The 18,955-nt window shown below is 42.7% G+C and overlaps 1 protein-coding gene across 8 annotated transcripts in view; it reads right to left on the bottom strand.

Annotated features, from left to right (window-relative positions):
• DLGAP3 (DLG associated protein 3) overlaps window positions 1-18,701 on the bottom strand; it is a 655,676-nt gene extending 636,975 nt beyond the window's left edge. For 4 of the 8 annotated variants that reach the window (XM_077481738.1, XM_077481743.1, XM_077481742.1 and 1 more), the window contains exon 1: window positions 18,375-18,700. The gene's annotated coding sequence lies outside the window, so the exon portion shown is untranslated. Of the gene's footprint in view, window positions 1-1,237; window positions 1,413-18,374 lie in introns of all 8 variants that reach the window. The other 4 variants (XM_077481739.1, XM_077481741.1, XM_077481746.1 and 1 more) reach the window with 4 other exon arrangements.
• Window positions 18,702-18,955: the final 254 nt, after the last annotated feature.

The following is an 18,955-nucleotide window of genomic DNA, read 5'->3' as shown; positions in this document are numbered from 1 at the left end:
CCCCCCCACAGTTAGTAACACACCCCTAGGAACACTTAACCCCTACACTGCCACCCACTGGTTAACCCCTTCACTGCCAGTGTCATTTACACAGGAATCACTGCATTTATATAGCAGTGATTACTGTATAAATGACAATGGTCCCAAAAATGTGTCAAAAATGTCCGATGGGTCCCCCACAATGTCGCAGTCACAATAAAAATCGCTGATCGCCGCCATTACTAGTAAAAAAAAAATAATTAAAAATTATTAATAAAAATGCTATAAAACTATCCCTATTTTGTAAACGCTATAACTTTTGCGCAAACCAATCAATAATCGCTTATTGCGATTTTTTTTTACCAAAAATATGTAGAAGAATACGTATCGGCCTAAACTGCGGGAAAAAAATGTTTTTTTATATATTTTTGGGGGATATTTATTATAACAAAAAGTAAAAAATAATGCGTTTTTTTCAAAATTGTCGCTCTATTTTTGTTTATAGCGCAAAAAATAAAAACCGCAGGGGTGATCAAATACCACCAAAAGAAAGCTCTATTTGTGGGAAAAAAAGGACGTCAATTTTGTTTGGGAGCCACGTCGCACAACCGCGCAATTGTCAGTTAAAGCGAAGCAGTGCCGAATCGCAAAAAGTGGTCTGGTCTTTGACAAGCAAAATGGTCCGGTCTGCAAGTGGTTAAAAAAATACACGAGGCTGTATATTCTGCAATATTTAAATTTTTGGTAAACTCATTCAATGAATGCAAACTAAGATAACATGCACTGCATTGATGCATTCACACAATAGGAATTATTTAATAAAGGAAAATCCACTTTGCACTGCAATTTCACTTGGAAGTAAAGTCTCTGTAGATCCGAGGGGGACATGCAAGGAAAATAAAAAAACAACATTTTAGCTTGCACATGATTGGATGATAAAATCAGTAGAGCTTCCACTCATTTCAGATCTACCCCTTAGATTTAGAGTGACTGCACTTCCAAGTGCACTTTTAGTGCAAAGTGGATTTGCCTTTCGTAAATAACCCCCAATGTCACAGTTTCCATGAGATAAACCAAACTTTAGGAATATTCCTTTATCCCATTGTTTTGCAAACCTACGTACACTACAAACTGTATGATTGAGTCGGGTCTGATATCGCTGTTTTACTAACCTGACAGCTTATTATTCTAAATAGGAAACCTTCATTTTGTGTGCAAACATTAAAGATTCTAACTACCAGCAAGAATAAGTCCTTACATTTAAAGAGCACCTGTCATTGAAGATTCATAATGGGGCAGCACTTGTTAGCGGGCATCCACTCACTTGCTGTCGCCACGTCCCTCTCCTTGTTGTGTCACTGCCGCATCACCAGTCATCCCATTAAAGTGAATGGGACTGTCTGTGGGACAACAGCTGGTCAGAGGAGGAGCCACTGCAAGACAAAGATGACAGTTGCTCTTTAAAAATTATTTAAATCGGGTTGATTTAAATCAAGCTTTTTTTAACCACTTGCTTACTGGGCACTTAAACCCCCCTCCTGCCCAGAGCAATTTTCAGCTTTCAGCGCTGATGCACTTTGAATTACAATTGCGCGGCCATATAACACTGTACCCAAATGAAATTTTTATCATTTTTTTCCCACAAATAGAGCGTTCTTTTGGTGGTATTTAATTACAGCTGGGAGTTTTATTTTTAGCTAAACAAACAAAAAAAGATGCAAAATAAAAAAAATAAAAAAATCATGTTTAATAGTTTGTTATAAAATTTTGCAAAAAGGTCATTTTTCTCCTTCATTGAGGTGCGCTGATGAGGCGGCACTGATAGGATGCACTGGTGGGCACTGATAGGCTGCACTGGTGGGCACTGATAGGCATAGTTAAGGTGGCACCAATAGGCACAGATAGGGTGGCACCGATAGGCACAGATAAGGTAGTACTGATGGGCACAGATAAGGCGGCACTGATGGTCACAGATAAGATGGCAAGGATGGGTGGCACGAATGGGTGGCACAGATGGGTGGCACTAAGGGGCACTGATAGGTACCACTGATAGATGGGACTGATGGGCACTGATAGGTGGCACTGATAGGTGGCTCTGATAGGTGGCACTGCTGGGCACTGATGGGCGGCACTGATGGGCACTGGTAGATGACACTGATGGGCACGGATATGTGGCACTGGGGTGCAGCACCGTTGTTAAGGCAGATTGCGGGCACTGATGGATGACACTGATGGGTGGCACTGTGGGCACTGCTGGGTGGCACTATGGGCACTGCTGGGTGGCACTGACGGGGGGCACTTATTTATTGATGGGTGGCACTGGCAGGGGGCAGGTGGGCACTGGCTGGGCTGGCCGTGATCGGCTCTTTTTTTTTCTCCTCGCGCTGACAGCGCGATTACCGGCTCCGTTGTATCACATGATCAGCTGTCATTGGCTGACAGCTGATCACGTGGTAAGGGGTCGGGATCGACCCCTTGCTCGGATCCGTGATCAGGCGAGTCTCATAGACTCGCCGATCACAGAGCGTGCCGCGCGCGCCCCTCAGGGGGCGCGCAGGCCACTCGTGCACGGGACGACGTCAATAGACGTCGTCCCGGCAAAGGAGGTACGCGCTGTAGCCGTCATTTGGCTATAGCGCGGATCTCAACTGGTTAATAGTGATTTAAATCATGATTTAAATTGTGATTTAAAGCAACTTGATTTAAAGCAAATCCACCCTGTAATTACATGTGCACAGGGTCATTTCTAGGCAGTTGAGTTTAGAAGCATTTTTTGGAAAGCAAAAAATTTTTTTTTAAAAATGCGTTCAGGACGGATGTTCAGAGGAATTTGAAACGCCAAATGCCTGTAACAGCTTGTAAACGTGGTAACTCACGTTTAGCCGTGTTTTTCTTTTTTTTTTGCCTTTTATTTATTTTTTTGCATTTCTAAACGCAAACGTGACATGTAAAAGCGGTAAAACGCCCGTTTTTAAAAGTTGGTTATTATGTGTCAACTTAAATCATTCAGGAGAGGTTTTAAAACGTCCCGTGTAGATTAAGCTTTAGTAGCACTTTAATGGTAAATGGTATGAATGGGTTGGCATCCCAGACAAAAAGACATGGGCTATCCCAGCCTAAAGAGAATATCGTGTCTACAGGAAACCCACTTCCAAATCACAGCTCTCTCCAGACTTTTCTCTATTAAATTCCCCCTGTGGTATTTTAGCAACTCCTCTACATTTTAAGTCCATTACTGTACTTCAGATTTCAGCATTTGGCACTTTTTAAGTGGCCCTCGGAGCCCCTTTAGATAATAATCTGTGTTTCAGTATTATAGCAATGATTTCTAGCAGTCTCATGCAATATGTCTCCAGTCTATGACTGTCTCCTGAAGCATGTCCCCAGTCTCCAACAACTCATATAGCAGGTTCACTGTCTCTGAAAGTCACCTGTAGCATATTCACAGCCTGACAATCTCTTGTACAATGTCTGCAGTCCCTGACCATCTTCTGCACCATGTCCACACTCTATAATCATCTTTCTAATCATGTCCACATCTCTGACCATCTCCTGTACAAGCATTCCCCACTTTTAAGTACACAATGGGGTTTATTTACTAAAGCTGGAAAGTGCAAAATCAGGCTCACTTCTGCATGGAGACCAATGAGCTTCCAGGTTATATAACCAAAGCTTAATTGAACAAGCCGAGGTTAGAAGCTCATTGGTTTCTATGCAGACGTGAGCCTGATTTTGCACTTTCCAGCATTAGTAAATAAACCCCATTGTGTACTTAAAACTGGGGTATGCCTGAATTATGCCTACAGTCTATGATATCTGTTGTATCATGCCAATAATATTTTACTATATTTTATTGTGTGCCTGTTGTCTGACATGGAACATTCACTGAATTTTATGTGCAGTGATATTGGGGGCTACCCTTGAGGCCCTGGATGTCAAGAAAGTTGACCACCACTGCTTTAGATGGTGAACCTAAAAGACTTTAAGGTCACTTTCACACTACGTTGACGGTAAAGCGCTGCTAGTTTTAGCGGTGCTTTACTGGCGTTTTAGCAGCACTTTTCGGCCACTAGCCGGGTGCTTTTAACCCTCGCCGCGCTAGTGGCTGAAAAAAGAGTTAAAAGTGGCCACAAATCGTCGCTGCCAAACCGCTTTGCAGGTGCTTTGGCCGCACTAGCCATTGATTTCAATGCCCCAAAGATGCTGGTTGCAGGACTTTTTTCCTGCCTTGCAAGTGCACTGCCCCAACGTGAAAGCACTCGGTTTTTCACACTGGGGCTACAGAAGAGGCAGATTACAGGTGCTTTTTCTGGCGCAAAAACGCCTCAGTGTGAAAGTGGCCTAAAAGGCAGAAACTTATTCCTGAAAGGAGACAGCACACATGGCCCAGATGAAAACCAACCAGAATTGACGATGAAAACTCTTTGAAAATGTAAACCAATTCCAAAAGTGTATCGTAAAAGTGGCTAGGGATGTTAAATCAAGCTTGTACCCCTTACCTGACTCCCCTCAGGGACTCGCAATTTATCTTACTCAAAAACATAATAAAGTAATGGTAATGATGTAGTTCATGACATGCATCTTTTAGGCCTTAGGAGGACCTCTCTTGACCTAAAAAAAAGTTGGGTACACACTAGGAGAACATCAGAAGAAAAACTGTATATGAGACACAATCGTTCGATTTTCGTACAATGTGTGCACAACCTTCGACTTCCGATTTAGACTTTGCAAATTAAAATTTTCCAAATTTTTCTTGTAGGTGAACAGAATGAATGATTTTTGTTTAATATGTATTATTTTCCTACAGTGTTGGACAAAAATCAGACATGAAAGACTGACTGTACATGATCAGAAACTTTAAACAACTAAAAAAAGCCTTTGACGTATAAGATTGTCCGTACATTATTTCCTTCCTTGGTTCCGACTTGCCGTGAAACATCGAGGAAAACTGGATGATCATCCGTACCCACCTTAGGAGACTGTTTCTTTTACTTCTCCCCCACTCCACCTACTCTAGGTTAGACCTTCATCTAGTAAACCACATTTTGCTTTGACAAATTTCAAGCAGCCAATATAGAAGATAGTGGATCATGACCCAGTCAATATGCTTATAGACATAGGCAACAATGAACCTATACCATACTCTATTTTTCAGGACACCCTAAGAGCAGATATTTAAAAAAATATTCATCAAAAATGATATGGGTGATGGATCCCCAACAGATGCATAAAGAGTATGGGGTTGATTTACTAAAACTGGAGATTGTAAAATTTGGTGCAACTGTGCATGTTTGCCAATCAGCTTCTAATTCCAAAGAAAAAAATGGAAGCCGATTGGTTTCTATGAAATCTGCACCAGTTTTAGTAAATCAACCCCTATGTCCTCTGGTAAAATTATTGCGCAGAGTTCCAAGCTGTGTGTATGTGTATGTCAATGTTGTATGTGTTTGTAAGCGTGTCAGGACTTTACAGGGTAAAGGACCACGCAAAGCCGCAGATGCACTCTGGTGGCAAGAAAGCGCCCTGAGGCTATTCAGTTCGCATAGGTAGCGCTATACAAGTCACTCATTCATTCATTCATTCAAGCTATAATGCAGAACAGAAAAAGAACAGAAAATTTTGATTAAACAAATAGCTAGCACAGAAACCCTACATAAGGAAAGCTTGGCATAGCAACATTCATCTCAACTTTCTAAGCCAAGACTGGTCGATATACCAGATATAGAAGAAAAACCACAAAGACCAAACAATTGTATGACGGAACAATGGTTCAAAAAAAGCTATTTTACGATGTTGAACTGGGTCATGCCAAGTGGACCTGTTTAGAAGGACACACAGTAATGCTTAACGGCGTTTTTCTTTAACATAGTTCCGTCAGGAAGCCAACATTTTGTTTTTCCTTGTGGACACAATGGAACACACATGTTCACATAACACAGACTCAAAAAACAGAGTGTATCTGACTTCTCCAAGAACAAAAATAGAAATTAATGAACACAAATATGCAATAATCATAGGCTGTTGAGCACTAGAAGCCAGACTGTTTTCACTTCGGTAAATGATTCCTAATTATTTGCACGCATGGATATAAAGGCAGGTTACAGACATTGGCCACTGAGTTCATTATTTCTGCTGTACCAGCTGTTCAGCTTTTATAAACTGGTAACTGCTACTCTAATATTTCTAAAGGAACTCTTTGGTTTTACGTGTTTTGTTACATCTTCACCCTAAAACTACAAATTCTAAACTGTGTATAGCTGGTATACTTCATTCAAAATAATAGTTGGCCAAATGATTTTATTGTGGGGTGTCCACAAAGAAGAAAGCACCGACCAAGACCATGATTCATTACTTCTCAAGTCATATGTGTTAGGACTGCCTCAACTTTTACTTTAGACTCAGATGACATTAAACCTTATGTAGTGAAAGGATCATTCTGTGGAGAAAAGCGACCTTCAGTGATCTTAAAGTGGTTCTAAATCCACAACAGTAAAATCAGTCTGTATATGCAGTAAAGCATGTTTGTTATACTCACTGTTGAACCCAAGAGGATAATCCTCCGCATTGTGTAAAAAGGCTGTTTGACCTCTTCTTCTACTGCCCCCAATCCATCTCCTGATAGAACAAAACCTTTGGAGTCACTCTGCACATGCTCAGTTTAGTGTGTATTGCTAGCGAGTTTTTTTTTTTTTTTTTACTTCGGAGGATGCAAGTGATCATCCCAGGGCCAATCGAGACAGAGGGTCAGGCACCCTGTGTCCTCATTAGGACAGTCAGAGGAGAATGAAAACTCCTATAAACTTTAACCAGACACTGATAGAAGTCACAAGACTGCTATATACTGCTGATGAGAACAGGTACTTATTTAGCAGTTTATATTTATTGAAATAATTGCATTTCCATGTTCTGTGTACTGTGCGCGATCAGATCTAGTGAATGCAGGTTCCGGGGTTTAGTGACACTTTAAATCTCGATGAGTAATAAAGAGCACTTCCAAAGCTTATGTTTGCTTCTGTCTCTTGCAAAAGCACCCCGAATTACCTCAAGTGATTTTAAATGACTGCACATTTTTTTGCTATAACCTTATTTTATGTGGTCACACCAAAGTTGAACATCAATGATCATTTATTATAGGTGAGAATGGAGCCATGATTGAAGTATGACCAATCATAGATTTTCTCTATCTTGTGCCCCAGGGGACAAAGTGCACTTGATCAGTGCAGCAGATCTATAAGTAGCTATTTCGAGAGCCTCCCATAGCTATCTGACCGTGCTACCTCAGGAAAGGTCTAATATTTAGAGCTTTCTGACAGCGGTTGTCTTGAGCACCAGGTGCTTGCGCCGTCAACATGTAAGCAGAGGGAAGGATTATGTTAGAGTGACAGTTTGTAAAACATCCACAGGCGCGGGGGGCAGAAGCAAGTGAGCTCTATATGAGCCAAAGCAATGCTCATTCAATAGTTCTGCAGGAGGTCAGGGTATGTCAATGTTCCCCTTCATTTCCCATTGAGACTAATGTAGAAGACTGTCGGTAGCACAGGACTGTTTGATATCCACAAAGCAAGTGCAGGACATAAATAAAATTGTAGATCTATCTACAAATGTTTATGTCTATATAGGAAAATCATTCCACTTTTTTCATTTAATTTCCAAAACCCGAAAGGCATACTGGCTGAACGGGGGATGTGGGAATTGAGTTTGCCTGAGCTCTGCAATAGGAATGCCCATAAATTGGTCTTCCAGCGGGGGAGGAGCTGACAGGCAGGAATAAAAGGATAAAAAAGAGGAAATTTCAGCAAAATATATTAGCATTTTTTTGGGGAAACTATGCAAGGTATGCAAGGTATTTCAACATGAATATCTCCAGCGTGTCATTTTTCAATACTTCTTTTTGAGGTAGTGGAGGTGATAAAAAAAAAAAATTCTCTAGTTTTGGAAGATCTCAATAATAATCAACAGGGATATTCCAGTCTGTTGAAAAAAAATGTTTGTGCCCTGGCCATTTTTTTTTTTTTTTTACTTTTTTTCCATGATCAGATGGAGGTGTGGTTTTAACTGCATGTACAGTATGTCACTACAGTGCTTTAGACAAGTCATTCAAAAAGACCAGCCAGTCCTGGTGATGCACATTACAGGCAAAGGACTCACCTGTCATTCTCAAATATATGTTTGCCTCTATATGACTACTGAAAGTTACCTCTCTCCACCTTAAAGCAGGATTCCACCTTTCCTAGAAAGTACCCCTGTCTGCCAATCCCTCCATTGGCTTCCGCTCTCCAAACCAATCAAATTCACAGTACTAACAACAACTTACGAAGCCATCCACAACTCTGCCCTCAGCTACATCACTAACCTGGTCTCAAAATATCAACCAAACTGCTCTCTTCGGTCCTCCCAAGACCTCCTGGTCTCTAGCCCCCTTGTCACCTCCTCCCATGCTCGCCTCCAAGACTTCTCCAGAGCTTCCCCCATCCTTTGGAACTCTGTAACATAATCTGTCGGACTGTCTCCTAATCTATCTATCTTTAGACAATACCTGAAAAGAAGCATATTCTGCTTCTAAATAATACACAGTGTTTTTACTTTCTCCATCAGCTCATTCCCCACTCTTACTCATTTTTGTATCACTCTCCCTCTTAGATTGTAAGCTCTAATGAGCAGGGCCCTCTGGTTCCTCTTGTACCAAATTGCATTGTAACTGTAAAGTCTGCCTTCGTTTTGTAATGCCCTGTGCAAACTGCTGGTGCTATATAAATCCTGTACATTAATAATTCTTCAGGTCGATCTTGTGACTTTCTTCTCTTCATTGGGGGAGGTGGTAAGCAGTCCCTCCTCTTCAATTGAGCAGAAGCACTGAGTGTCACTCAGTCCAGGAGTGGTGTGAGCCAAGATTGCATAATGAAGCACCCCCAAGAGGTGTTTCCATGACAGCCTAGGCTCACAGGTAGTGAGTGAGCTGAATGACGCTGGCCACCATTCAACACAGAAGATGAGCAACAATAGACATCTAGAGCAAGGATAGGAAACCTCAGCCCTCCAGCTGTGGTGAAACTACAAGTCTCATGAGACAATGCAAAACCCTGACAATCACAGGCATGACTCCTAGAAGCAGAGGCATGATGGGATTTGTAGTTTCACCACAGCAGGAGTGTGAAAATTGCCAATCTCTGATCTAGAGCATTACCGTATATACTCGAGTATAAGCCGAGATTTTCAGCCTCTTTTTTGAGGCTGAAAGTGCCCCCCTCGGCTTATACTCGAGTAATCGCTGTCTGCCTGCTCGATCAGCGTATCGAGCAGACAGACAGCGGCCATTCTAACATTCAAACGCCGCGCCTCCGCCTCCGCCTTCGCCTGTGATAGGCGGAACACTGAATTTCCCAGCAGCCTGTGTTCCGCCTATCACGGACATCGTCTCATCCTCGTACTACGGACGAGGATGAGACGATGTCCGTGATAGGCGGAACACAGGCTGCTGGGAAATTCAGTGTTCCGCCTATCACGGACATCCGATAGGCGGAACACTCAATTTCCCAGCAGTCAGTGGGAAATTGAGTGTTCCGCCTATCACCGACGGAGGCGCGGCTTTTGAATCCTAGAATGGCCGCCGACGAAGAGCTGAAGGACGGAGGCTCGGCTCGGGACGGGACGGGCCGGGCCGGGACGGGACGCAGGCTGGACGGGACGCAGGCTGGACGGGACGCAGGCTGGACGGACACAGGCAGGCTGGACACAGGCAGGCTGGACACAGGTAGGCTGCACGGACACACACACACACACACACACACACACACACACACACACGGATGCATGGACACACACACACACACACACACACACACACGGATGCATGGACACACACACACACACACACACACACGGATGCATGGACACACACACACACACACACACACACACGGATGGATGGACACACACACAGGGATGGATGGACCCACAGGGATGGACGGACACACAGGGATGGACAGGCATGTCTCACCCTCGGCTTATACACGAGTCAATAATTTTTTCCAGTTTTTTGGGGGTAAATTGGGGGCCTCGGCTTATATTCGGGTCGGCCTATACTCGAGTATATACGGTAAGTCTAAAGGAAACAGTGCCAGAGAGGAGCTATGAAGGCTGTTTTTTTATTCTAAGAAATGCACAACAATGAATATTTTTTTCCACAAAAAGGTAAAGTTGACCTTTAAGAATGATTAAAAACCAAAAAAAAAAAAAGGTTCTTAGGCATATATCTATACCTTGTTTGGTAAGCAGGCATGGGCGTTGACAAATATACAACCCTTGCTATGGATACTCCTAGCGCAAATGCAAGCATATACTCATCAACTACTAGCAAGTTGTGCCCCTTATTACTGACCACGGTCATCTTACCCTTCTGTCACTTTTTTTGTTTAGCTTACTGTTCTGACATCCACCAGTATGCTATCATCATACATTTATCTGCAGATTTTCCAATTTATGTATCGTATCTAAGCATAGGGTTGATAGCACCAGCACATTCATCAATGCAATATAAAAATGGTAGCGTAGCTACAATGCTAACTAAATCTGTTAGTCTGTGAATTATGAAATCATGCACAGATCTCTCTCCCACTCTCGTGAGTTTGACAGGAAAGGAGGGGGGTGAGTCATAAGAGGGCCAATGAGAGCTTCAGAGCTGCAGGTGTGCCTCTGTGTGTCTTTGTCAGGAAGTGAACAGGTAGCAGCTTCAGCTGCCCACAGTTAAAATGGATGCAGCCAGACATAGAGGAGGGAGATTTCTGCGGCGTACAGCATACAGAATCACAGTATAAATAAAATATTATGCAAAGTGGTTGAAGGGAAGCTTCAGAATGGAAAAGATGTTTTTATTACAAATGATGTGAGCAGACTGTAGTTCTGTTTAAGATTAAAAGTCTTCTGTGTGCAGCACCCCCCTAATATTTACCTGAGCCCAATCTCTGTCCAGCAATGTCCACAAGAGTCACGGCCGTCCAAGACTCTCCCTCCTGATTGGCTGAGACCCAGCAGTGGCAAAATTGGCTCCCACTGCTGTCAAAGTCATCTAGCCAATCAGGAGAGAGAGGGGGCCGTGGCTCCATGTCTGAATAGACACAGGGAGCTGTGACTCGGCTTGGGTGCCCCCATAGCAAGCTGCTTGTAGTGGGGGCACTCAACAGGAGGGAGGGGCCAGGAGAGCCGAAGAGAGACCCAAGAAGAGGAGGATCGGGGCTGCTCTGTGCAAATCCACTGCAACAGAGCAGGTAAGTATAACATATCTGTTGTTTTTATAGAAAAAAAACAAAACAAAAAAAATGAGACTTTACAATTACTTTAACGTAGAAAATCTTCCATGGTCAGCTTCCCCTCAGCCCTGCCAAATACTTACCTGAGCCCGATCGTGATCCAGCGCTGCTCCCTGCCTCTCTCTTCACTGCACATGTTGCTGGTGCCAATCAAATCCTGGGAGAAGGATTGAGCGGGTCAATTGATGCACACAGCCCGGCTTTGGATCAAGCCTGCATGTCTGCACCCCAGCAAGCAGCTTTCTAGGTGAGCAGACAAATAAGAGGAAGAGTGGACAGCGCCGGCAGGGGGACCCAGAAGAGGAGGTTTAGGGCTGCTCTGTAAAAAAATATTGCACAGAGCAGGTAAGTATAACATGCTTGTTATTTAAAAATTATTTAAAAATATTAAATAAAAAATAAAAAACAAACACACTTTACAATTACTGTAAATCTGTAAATTATGTTGTATCAACATACAGTGATATGAAAATAACACAAATTTACTTTTTGAGTTAAAGCAGGTTCACATATGTGCGGCCGTATTTTCCAGCCTGAGGTCCGGTGCGTTCCTGTTCACCGGTTCGGGTCTGAAATTTTGGCTGAATTCACACCTGAACCAAAAATGCACAGGACCCTTTTGGAATTCGCACCGCATATGTGTACTAGCTCCATTGTGAGCCGGCCTTTCTTGCAACAAGCTGCCCAAATCATAACACAACATCACGGATATCTCTTTTTCTAACAACCTTGCGGCTGTCTATTTAAACTTGACACCGCTGTCAAGGAAACGTTACAAGAGGTCATTTCTGATCCATATATTAAATGCTGCTAGGGCATGTATCCCCAGCAACTGGAAACAATTGAGCCTGTGAATGCTAAGGCAATGGTTTTCCAGGATGAACGATATGCAAACTATGGAAAACCTCACCTCTGCCCTTGTGTAAAAGGCAGGAGAACACACAGCCAGATGGTTCTATTGGGAACAATTTCAATACTCCACTGAATATTTACAATACAAATTAGCAATATCTCATATCTGTATCAGAGCCTTGCTGAGGTATACGCTCTCCTCTTTTCATTTTTTGCCCCCCAAACCCCCTTTCCGTCCTTATTTTTCTCCTTCCCTTACCTTCCTTTCCTGTTGCTCCTTCCTTTTCCACCTTCACTTCCCTTGACCCTCATTTAAAGTGATATTAAAAGATTTGGGGTTTTATACTTACCTGCTCTGTGCAGTGGTTTTACACAGAGCAGCTCCGATCCTCCTCTTTTTAGGTCCCTCGCTGGCACACCTGGCCCCTCCCTCCCGCCTGGCGCTGCTCTCCTTCTGTCTTTGCCTTCCACAGAGTTACATATAGTCACGAGCTGGCAACCATTTACGGTCAGCTTATCTAAGAACACTCTAACTGTCCTTGTGCCACAAATGTACCCCTCCACATGAACTCGATGTCAAAGAGAGTTTTAATTACCCACTCTCTCTTTATTCAGATATTTATTTATTATTGGGGTAGGGAGTTCTAGGGGATAGGAGAGACTTGGGAAAAGTCCTGGAGGTGAGCATGGGAAGAGGTGACGAGGGAGCTAGAGAGCGGGAAGTCTTGGTAGTAATGAAGAGAAGGTGTAGGTTGGTATTTTGAGACTAGGTTAGTGATGTAGCTGGGGGCCAAGTTGTAGATTACTTTGTAAGTTGTTGTTAGTATTTTGAATTTAATTTGTTGGGTGAGTGGAAGCCAGTGGAGGGATTGGCAGAGAGGAGTAGCAGACACAGAGCGATTGGTAAGGTGTTAGAGCCTGGCAGCAGCATTCATTATGGACTGAAAAAAGAATAGCCTATGTAAGGGTAATCCCGTGAGGAGGGAGTTGCAGTAGTCAAGGCGAGAGATGGGAGTGAACTAGGATCTTTGTGGTGTCTGATTAGAGAGGGGCGTATATTTGAGATGTTGCAGAGGGGCGTCTTTTTGAGATGTTGCAGAGGTTGAGGTGGCAAGATTTGGACAGTGATTGGACGTGGGGCCAAAAGGATAGTTCAGAGTCCAGACTTACATCTAGGACCTTGGCATGTGATGACAGGCTGATAGTAGTGCTATCGATCTTAACAGATAAATCAGGGGAAGGGGCACGTGCGGGAGGAAGTATTATTAGCTCAGTTTTGGATAGATTGAGTTTGAGGAAGTGGTGTGACATCCAGGCTGAAAACTTTAGGGTTTGCTCTGTTCTATATGAACAGAAAAGTTGGTTTCCAACGAACACTCTTCCACACAGGCAGGTGTTCCCCCTTATGGTCAGTAGCGCTCATAGGGAATTGGGTAACTTGTAACGCAATATCAACTGACAACATTTCAGATATATGTTTATCAGGGTATGTTACCAGTGTTATCTGAGTTCCGGCGTTTTGATATAACTGTACTATCTGTATGCATAAGTGAACCCCTTAAATAATTATTTAACTAAAAAAAAAAAAAATACACTAATGCCGTGTACACACGATCGCAATTCTCGACGGAAGAAGCTCTGATGGTTTTCCCAACGGAATTCCGACGGCATTCCGCTCAAGCTGTCTTGCCTACACACGGTCACACCAAATTCCGATAGTTTAGAAAGCGGTGACGTACAACACGTACGACAGAACTAGAAAAAGGAAGTTCAATAGCCAATAGCCAATAGCTTCTGTCTCGTAGTTGAATCTGAGCATGCGTGATTTTTTGGCGTGTCAGAATTGCATACACACTATCGGAATTACTGATGGAAAAAATTTTTCGTCAGGAAAATTGAGAACATGCTATCAATTTTTGGCTGCCGGAAATTTGGACAGCTAAATTTCGATGGAGCATACACACGGTCGCATTTTCCGATGAAAAGCTCTCATCGGTCTTTTTCTGGCCGGAATTCCGACCATGTGTACGCGGCATAAGTCTAAGCCCTTGTACACACGGTCGGACATTCTGACAACCAAATTCGTCGGATTTTCTCCGACGGATTTTGTCCGAAACTGTTGCATACACACAGTCGGACAAAGTTGTCAGAAAATCTGATCGCACTTAATGTGATGACGTTATTTCATTAGGATGGGACTACATTCAGGCTAGTAGCCAATAACTTTGGTCTAGGAATTTGATCTGAGCATGCGTGGCACTTTGTGCGATTGGAATTCTCTACACATGATCGGACAAAGTCCGATCGGATCATGTTGTCTGAAAATTTTATAGCCCAGCTGAAAAACTTGGTCCATCGGATACTCCAACGGAAACAGTCCGATGGAGCCCACACACTGTTGGATTATCCGACAACACGGTCCTATCGGACATTGTCCATCAGAATGTCCGACCGTGTGTAAAAGGGCTAAGACTAAGTCAGGTCAGTAAAAGAGAAATTCTTATTAGATGCCATGGCTGGTCATATGCTTTGCATTGTTCCTTACATTTCTGTATATATCTAAATAAATCTGTTACAACTGGTAGCTTTGAAAACACATTTCGGAAGTGCACACAACATGGTAGAGGAGAATTATGATAAAATTCTGTGCATGTTGAAGCATGTACGGTATATGACATCCAGAATAAGTTGACTGTCACACGTTGTCTTCCAATATCTATGCAAAGACCTTTACGTTCAAGCCCCAAGATTATCCATGGGCATAAGGTATCTATTTTATAATACATGCGATTAATTATAACGGGTGAAAATGTGATTATTCAAACAATGGCAATGGATGACCCCAATGAAAACCTGCTTGGTTAGGCTGGAAATTTTTGGCCAGCTCCACACTGTTTCCCAGTAACGTTACAGAAGTCAAGCTTGAGTTGCAGTTTATGGAGAATCCCACATTTAGCATTCTGATCATTTCATAGCCGCTTTATTATGTACCGACATATGTTCAGAGCCAAGCTGTCCTGACCATAGGACGGTAAATGATATTGCACGGAACAGTTTAGCATTGACTGTACAATCATGGAATCTTTCGATTCTAAAATGACGCATTATGATTCCCTTAAATATGATGGAGGCTGGAAGCAGGTTTTCTACAGCAATTGACTAATTCGAAGATCTCCTTGTCAGTCAGTTTCTGGATGTCAGGGATTTTAACCAGCCAAGTGCTGGAAGTGAGAGCAGAATATTTCAGTGCTAGGAGCGATGGCTCTTAGTAGAACAGCTGTGGCAGGAGGGGATGAGACTGCGGGCTCTTTTGGGACAGCAATGCAACATCTGTCACCTTATATAGTTCTTCATCTGCCTCCTTCTCAAGCCTGTGTCCGCTAGCATCAAATAAAATGTGACACCCAGTTTAGTGCTACCATTATGGCAAGGTCTTGGAAAGCAAGCTTTCTCTTTCTACAAATGATAGGAACAGGTGTCAGCATTTCTAGGAGATGATTAGACTTTCCGTTCAGCAAACATGGAGCCTTTGACATAAAACATGCTGTGTGTAGTAGATGCATAGCTTTATGGTCCAATATTACTATTGCTCCAGGTTCCTTCTTCATAAATTCTAACCTGAGATCGGCAAGCATTTATAGGCGCTTCTGTGAATTTCAATGAACTCCATCACATCAAGGTTCACATTCCCCACTACTGAATGATAACATGACATATTGGCCCTGGAGACTGGATTCCGGCCACTGCAAAGAAGCTGCTCAAAGACCATCCAGTGTGTTATGGTCTTTAAGCACACTGAAATGACAGATCGCTGGTGAGATGTATGGGCTACCTGCTCAGTGTTCCAGCCAGAACCACTGCAAGGCATCGTTAGTGAGTGACATACGTTACCGAGGCGTGCAGGTGACTTGAGGCTAGGGAAGCATGTACCGTGTATCCCCTCCACTCCAAGGAATCAGGGAATGCGTGGTGCAAAACTTTGCTACCCCAGTCACTGAGCTGCTGTCACCTCAAATGACTTTCTATCACAGCTCCTCTGTAACCCATGCAGCACCAGTAGAGCCAGCACTGCAGCACCATGGTGAGAAGCCTGACATCTACTGCAGATGGGAAAAGTCACCACTCCAATGGAACCACTGTGCTTTCCTTACACAGCTCACACCAAAATAGATTTATATATTCCAACTGCTCTTTCCAACTGACATTACTAAGACCTAGAAGGATGGCATTACGGTTGGCAGGGGTTCGTTTTTATTGGAAAGTCTAAATGCTAAAATTATTCAGTTCCAGTTGTATTCAGAGAATCTGGTCTGCTACCTTCTAGAGAAATCACATTCACCCATCCTGAACTGGTCAGCACTGCAGTGGAAGCCAGCCATCTGCAATACACTTCTACCCTGTCGAAGTGGAGGTGTCACTTGGACAAGTGTGTCCCACCATTATAACATCTGCAAGACTGTCCTGTCCAAGTGTCCATCTGATGCCTCCATTCATGTATAGACTGTAAGCTCTTCGTCAGACCTTACAGTGGGCTATAAGCTCCTCCACATAAACCTAGTTCACCCAACAGACTGTAAGCTCTTCATCAGACCTTACAGTGGACTATAAGCTCCACCACATAAACCTAGTTCACCCAACAGACTGTAAGCTCTTTGACAGACCTTACAGTGGACTGTAAGCTCTTCGACATAAACCTAGTTTACTCAATAGACTGTAAGCTCTTTGACATAAATCTTACAGTAGACTGTAAGCTCTTCTGCATAAACCTAGTTCAGCTAATAGACTGTAAGCTCTTCGTCACAACCCTTACAAGAAACTGTAAGCTCTTCAACATAAACCTAGTTTTCTCAATGAACTGTAAGCTCCTTAACAAACCTAATTCAACCAATGAACTGTAAGCTCCTCAAAACCAACCTTACCATGGACTGTAAGCTTTTTTGACATGAACCCAATTCACCCAACAGACTGTAAGCTCTTTCCACATAAACCTTACAAAAGGACTATAAGTGATTCCTCATGAACCTTCACCCCCATGGACTGTAAGCTCCTGGAAATAAACCTTACTGTGGAATGTAGGCTCCTTGGCAAGAACCTAATTCAATTAGGCGTTTGACATAAGAAGAGCATACATAGGTCATGTAATACTTTTTAGGTATAACCCAAAAAAAGAAAGGAGTATTCCTTACAGGTTCCTTTTATATTTGCAGTGTGAATGAAAGACATTTTTATACATGTGTATATGATTGTGTGACAGCTGTGGATGCATAACCGTGTCTAGTCAACACTAGGTCTATGTAGTGGATATAATATAGAGACAGAAAGATAGGTAGATTGTTTTTAAGGTGTATATTATATTATATATATATATATATATATATATATATATATATATATATATATCTTTTTTTTTGTTATTTTGTATTTTTTATTATACAGGATTTCCATAGCGCCCACAGTTTGTGAGTGCTTTACAATTGTGTTTATATATATATATATATATATATATATATATATATATATATATTAAAACGCTCGCAAACTGGTATAATACAATTAAATATACATATATATATATATATATATACACACATATATATATATATATATATATATATATTATTCTATATTTACTCTCTCTCTCTCTATATATATATATATATATATATATATATATATATATCTCAATAGATGTACATACATTATATATATATATATATATAGAGAGAGAGAGAGAGAGAGAGAGAGAGAGAGAGAGAGAGAGAGAGAGAGATAGATAGATATCTATCTATATATATATATATATATATATATATATATATATGTGTGTGTGTGTGTGTATGTGTGTGTGTATTTTTTTTTTAATACATACATGGACACGTAGATGTGCCATTCTACAGGTTCTCCATGCAGATGTAGATAAATGTGGTGGAGATGATGAGGGACCACCAATGATGGGGATGACAGTGCTTAGAGTTTCTATGGACTGTGACACATCATCTAGTGGCATGGCAGGAGGGAACCACTGACAGCCCACTCTCAGCCATCCTATTCCATGTCCCTTGCTCTGTATACATCTCCAGCACCTAATATAATCCAGATCCCAGCCCACATAGAAGATGCCAGCATGCCCCATGCCACTTGCCCCTGTACCCCCAGGATCTGCCCCCCGATGACCATGGCAGGCGATCTGAGTGGTCCCCGGGTGTGAGCACCTCTCTCCCATCCATCATCACCTACCTCGTCACCCCGCCAGCTCCTGGCGATCCGGGGTGTAGGGCATCTTCTCCGCGCAGACAGCTGGAATGGTGTTGAATGAGAAGGAGAACCCCGGTGGGGTTGGCACGGGCAGAAAGTTGGGCAGAGCGTGCCTTCCCCTGGATGGTGGTAGTGGGGGAGATAGGAGAGGGGAGGAGACCTGGGTTTGTACTGCAGTGCAGGATAGCTGGGCTCCTAGTCAAGCAGAGCAGGAGCAGTGTCTATGTCTAGGATGAGGGAGAGAAGGAAACAAAGGAACCTGGATCCCAGGACTGAGACATACACATACACACACACCATCCATCCCTGACTCACATCAGCGCAAACTTTCCCTGGACCTGTCACAGCACGCTGGACCAACAACAGCACACAATCCAGCCCTGCTTAAAAATCCACCAAATGCTTCCCCTCAACTTCCAGCATTTCTCTGCACAAACCTCAGCAAAACCTGGACTGGACTCACACAAAGGATGGATCTGTCTCCAGCCAAATGATAAATGCTGCAATCAGTGGAGTTCTCAGAAAGCAACAATAACACTTCCAGCTTTATTTGTGATAAGTTT

This window comes from Lithobates pipiens, unplaced genomic scaffold (genome assembly GCF_037356315.1).
Source record: "Lithobates pipiens isolate NorthernLeopardFrog02 unplaced genomic scaffold, aLitPip1_a1.2 Scaffold_16, whole genome shotgun sequence".
Classification (NCBI taxonomy): Eukaryota; Metazoa; Chordata; class Amphibia; order Anura; family Ranidae; genus Lithobates; species Lithobates pipiens.
Note: the sequence above shows the minus strand (reverse complement) of the source record. Positions and strands in the feature narration are given on the sequence as shown.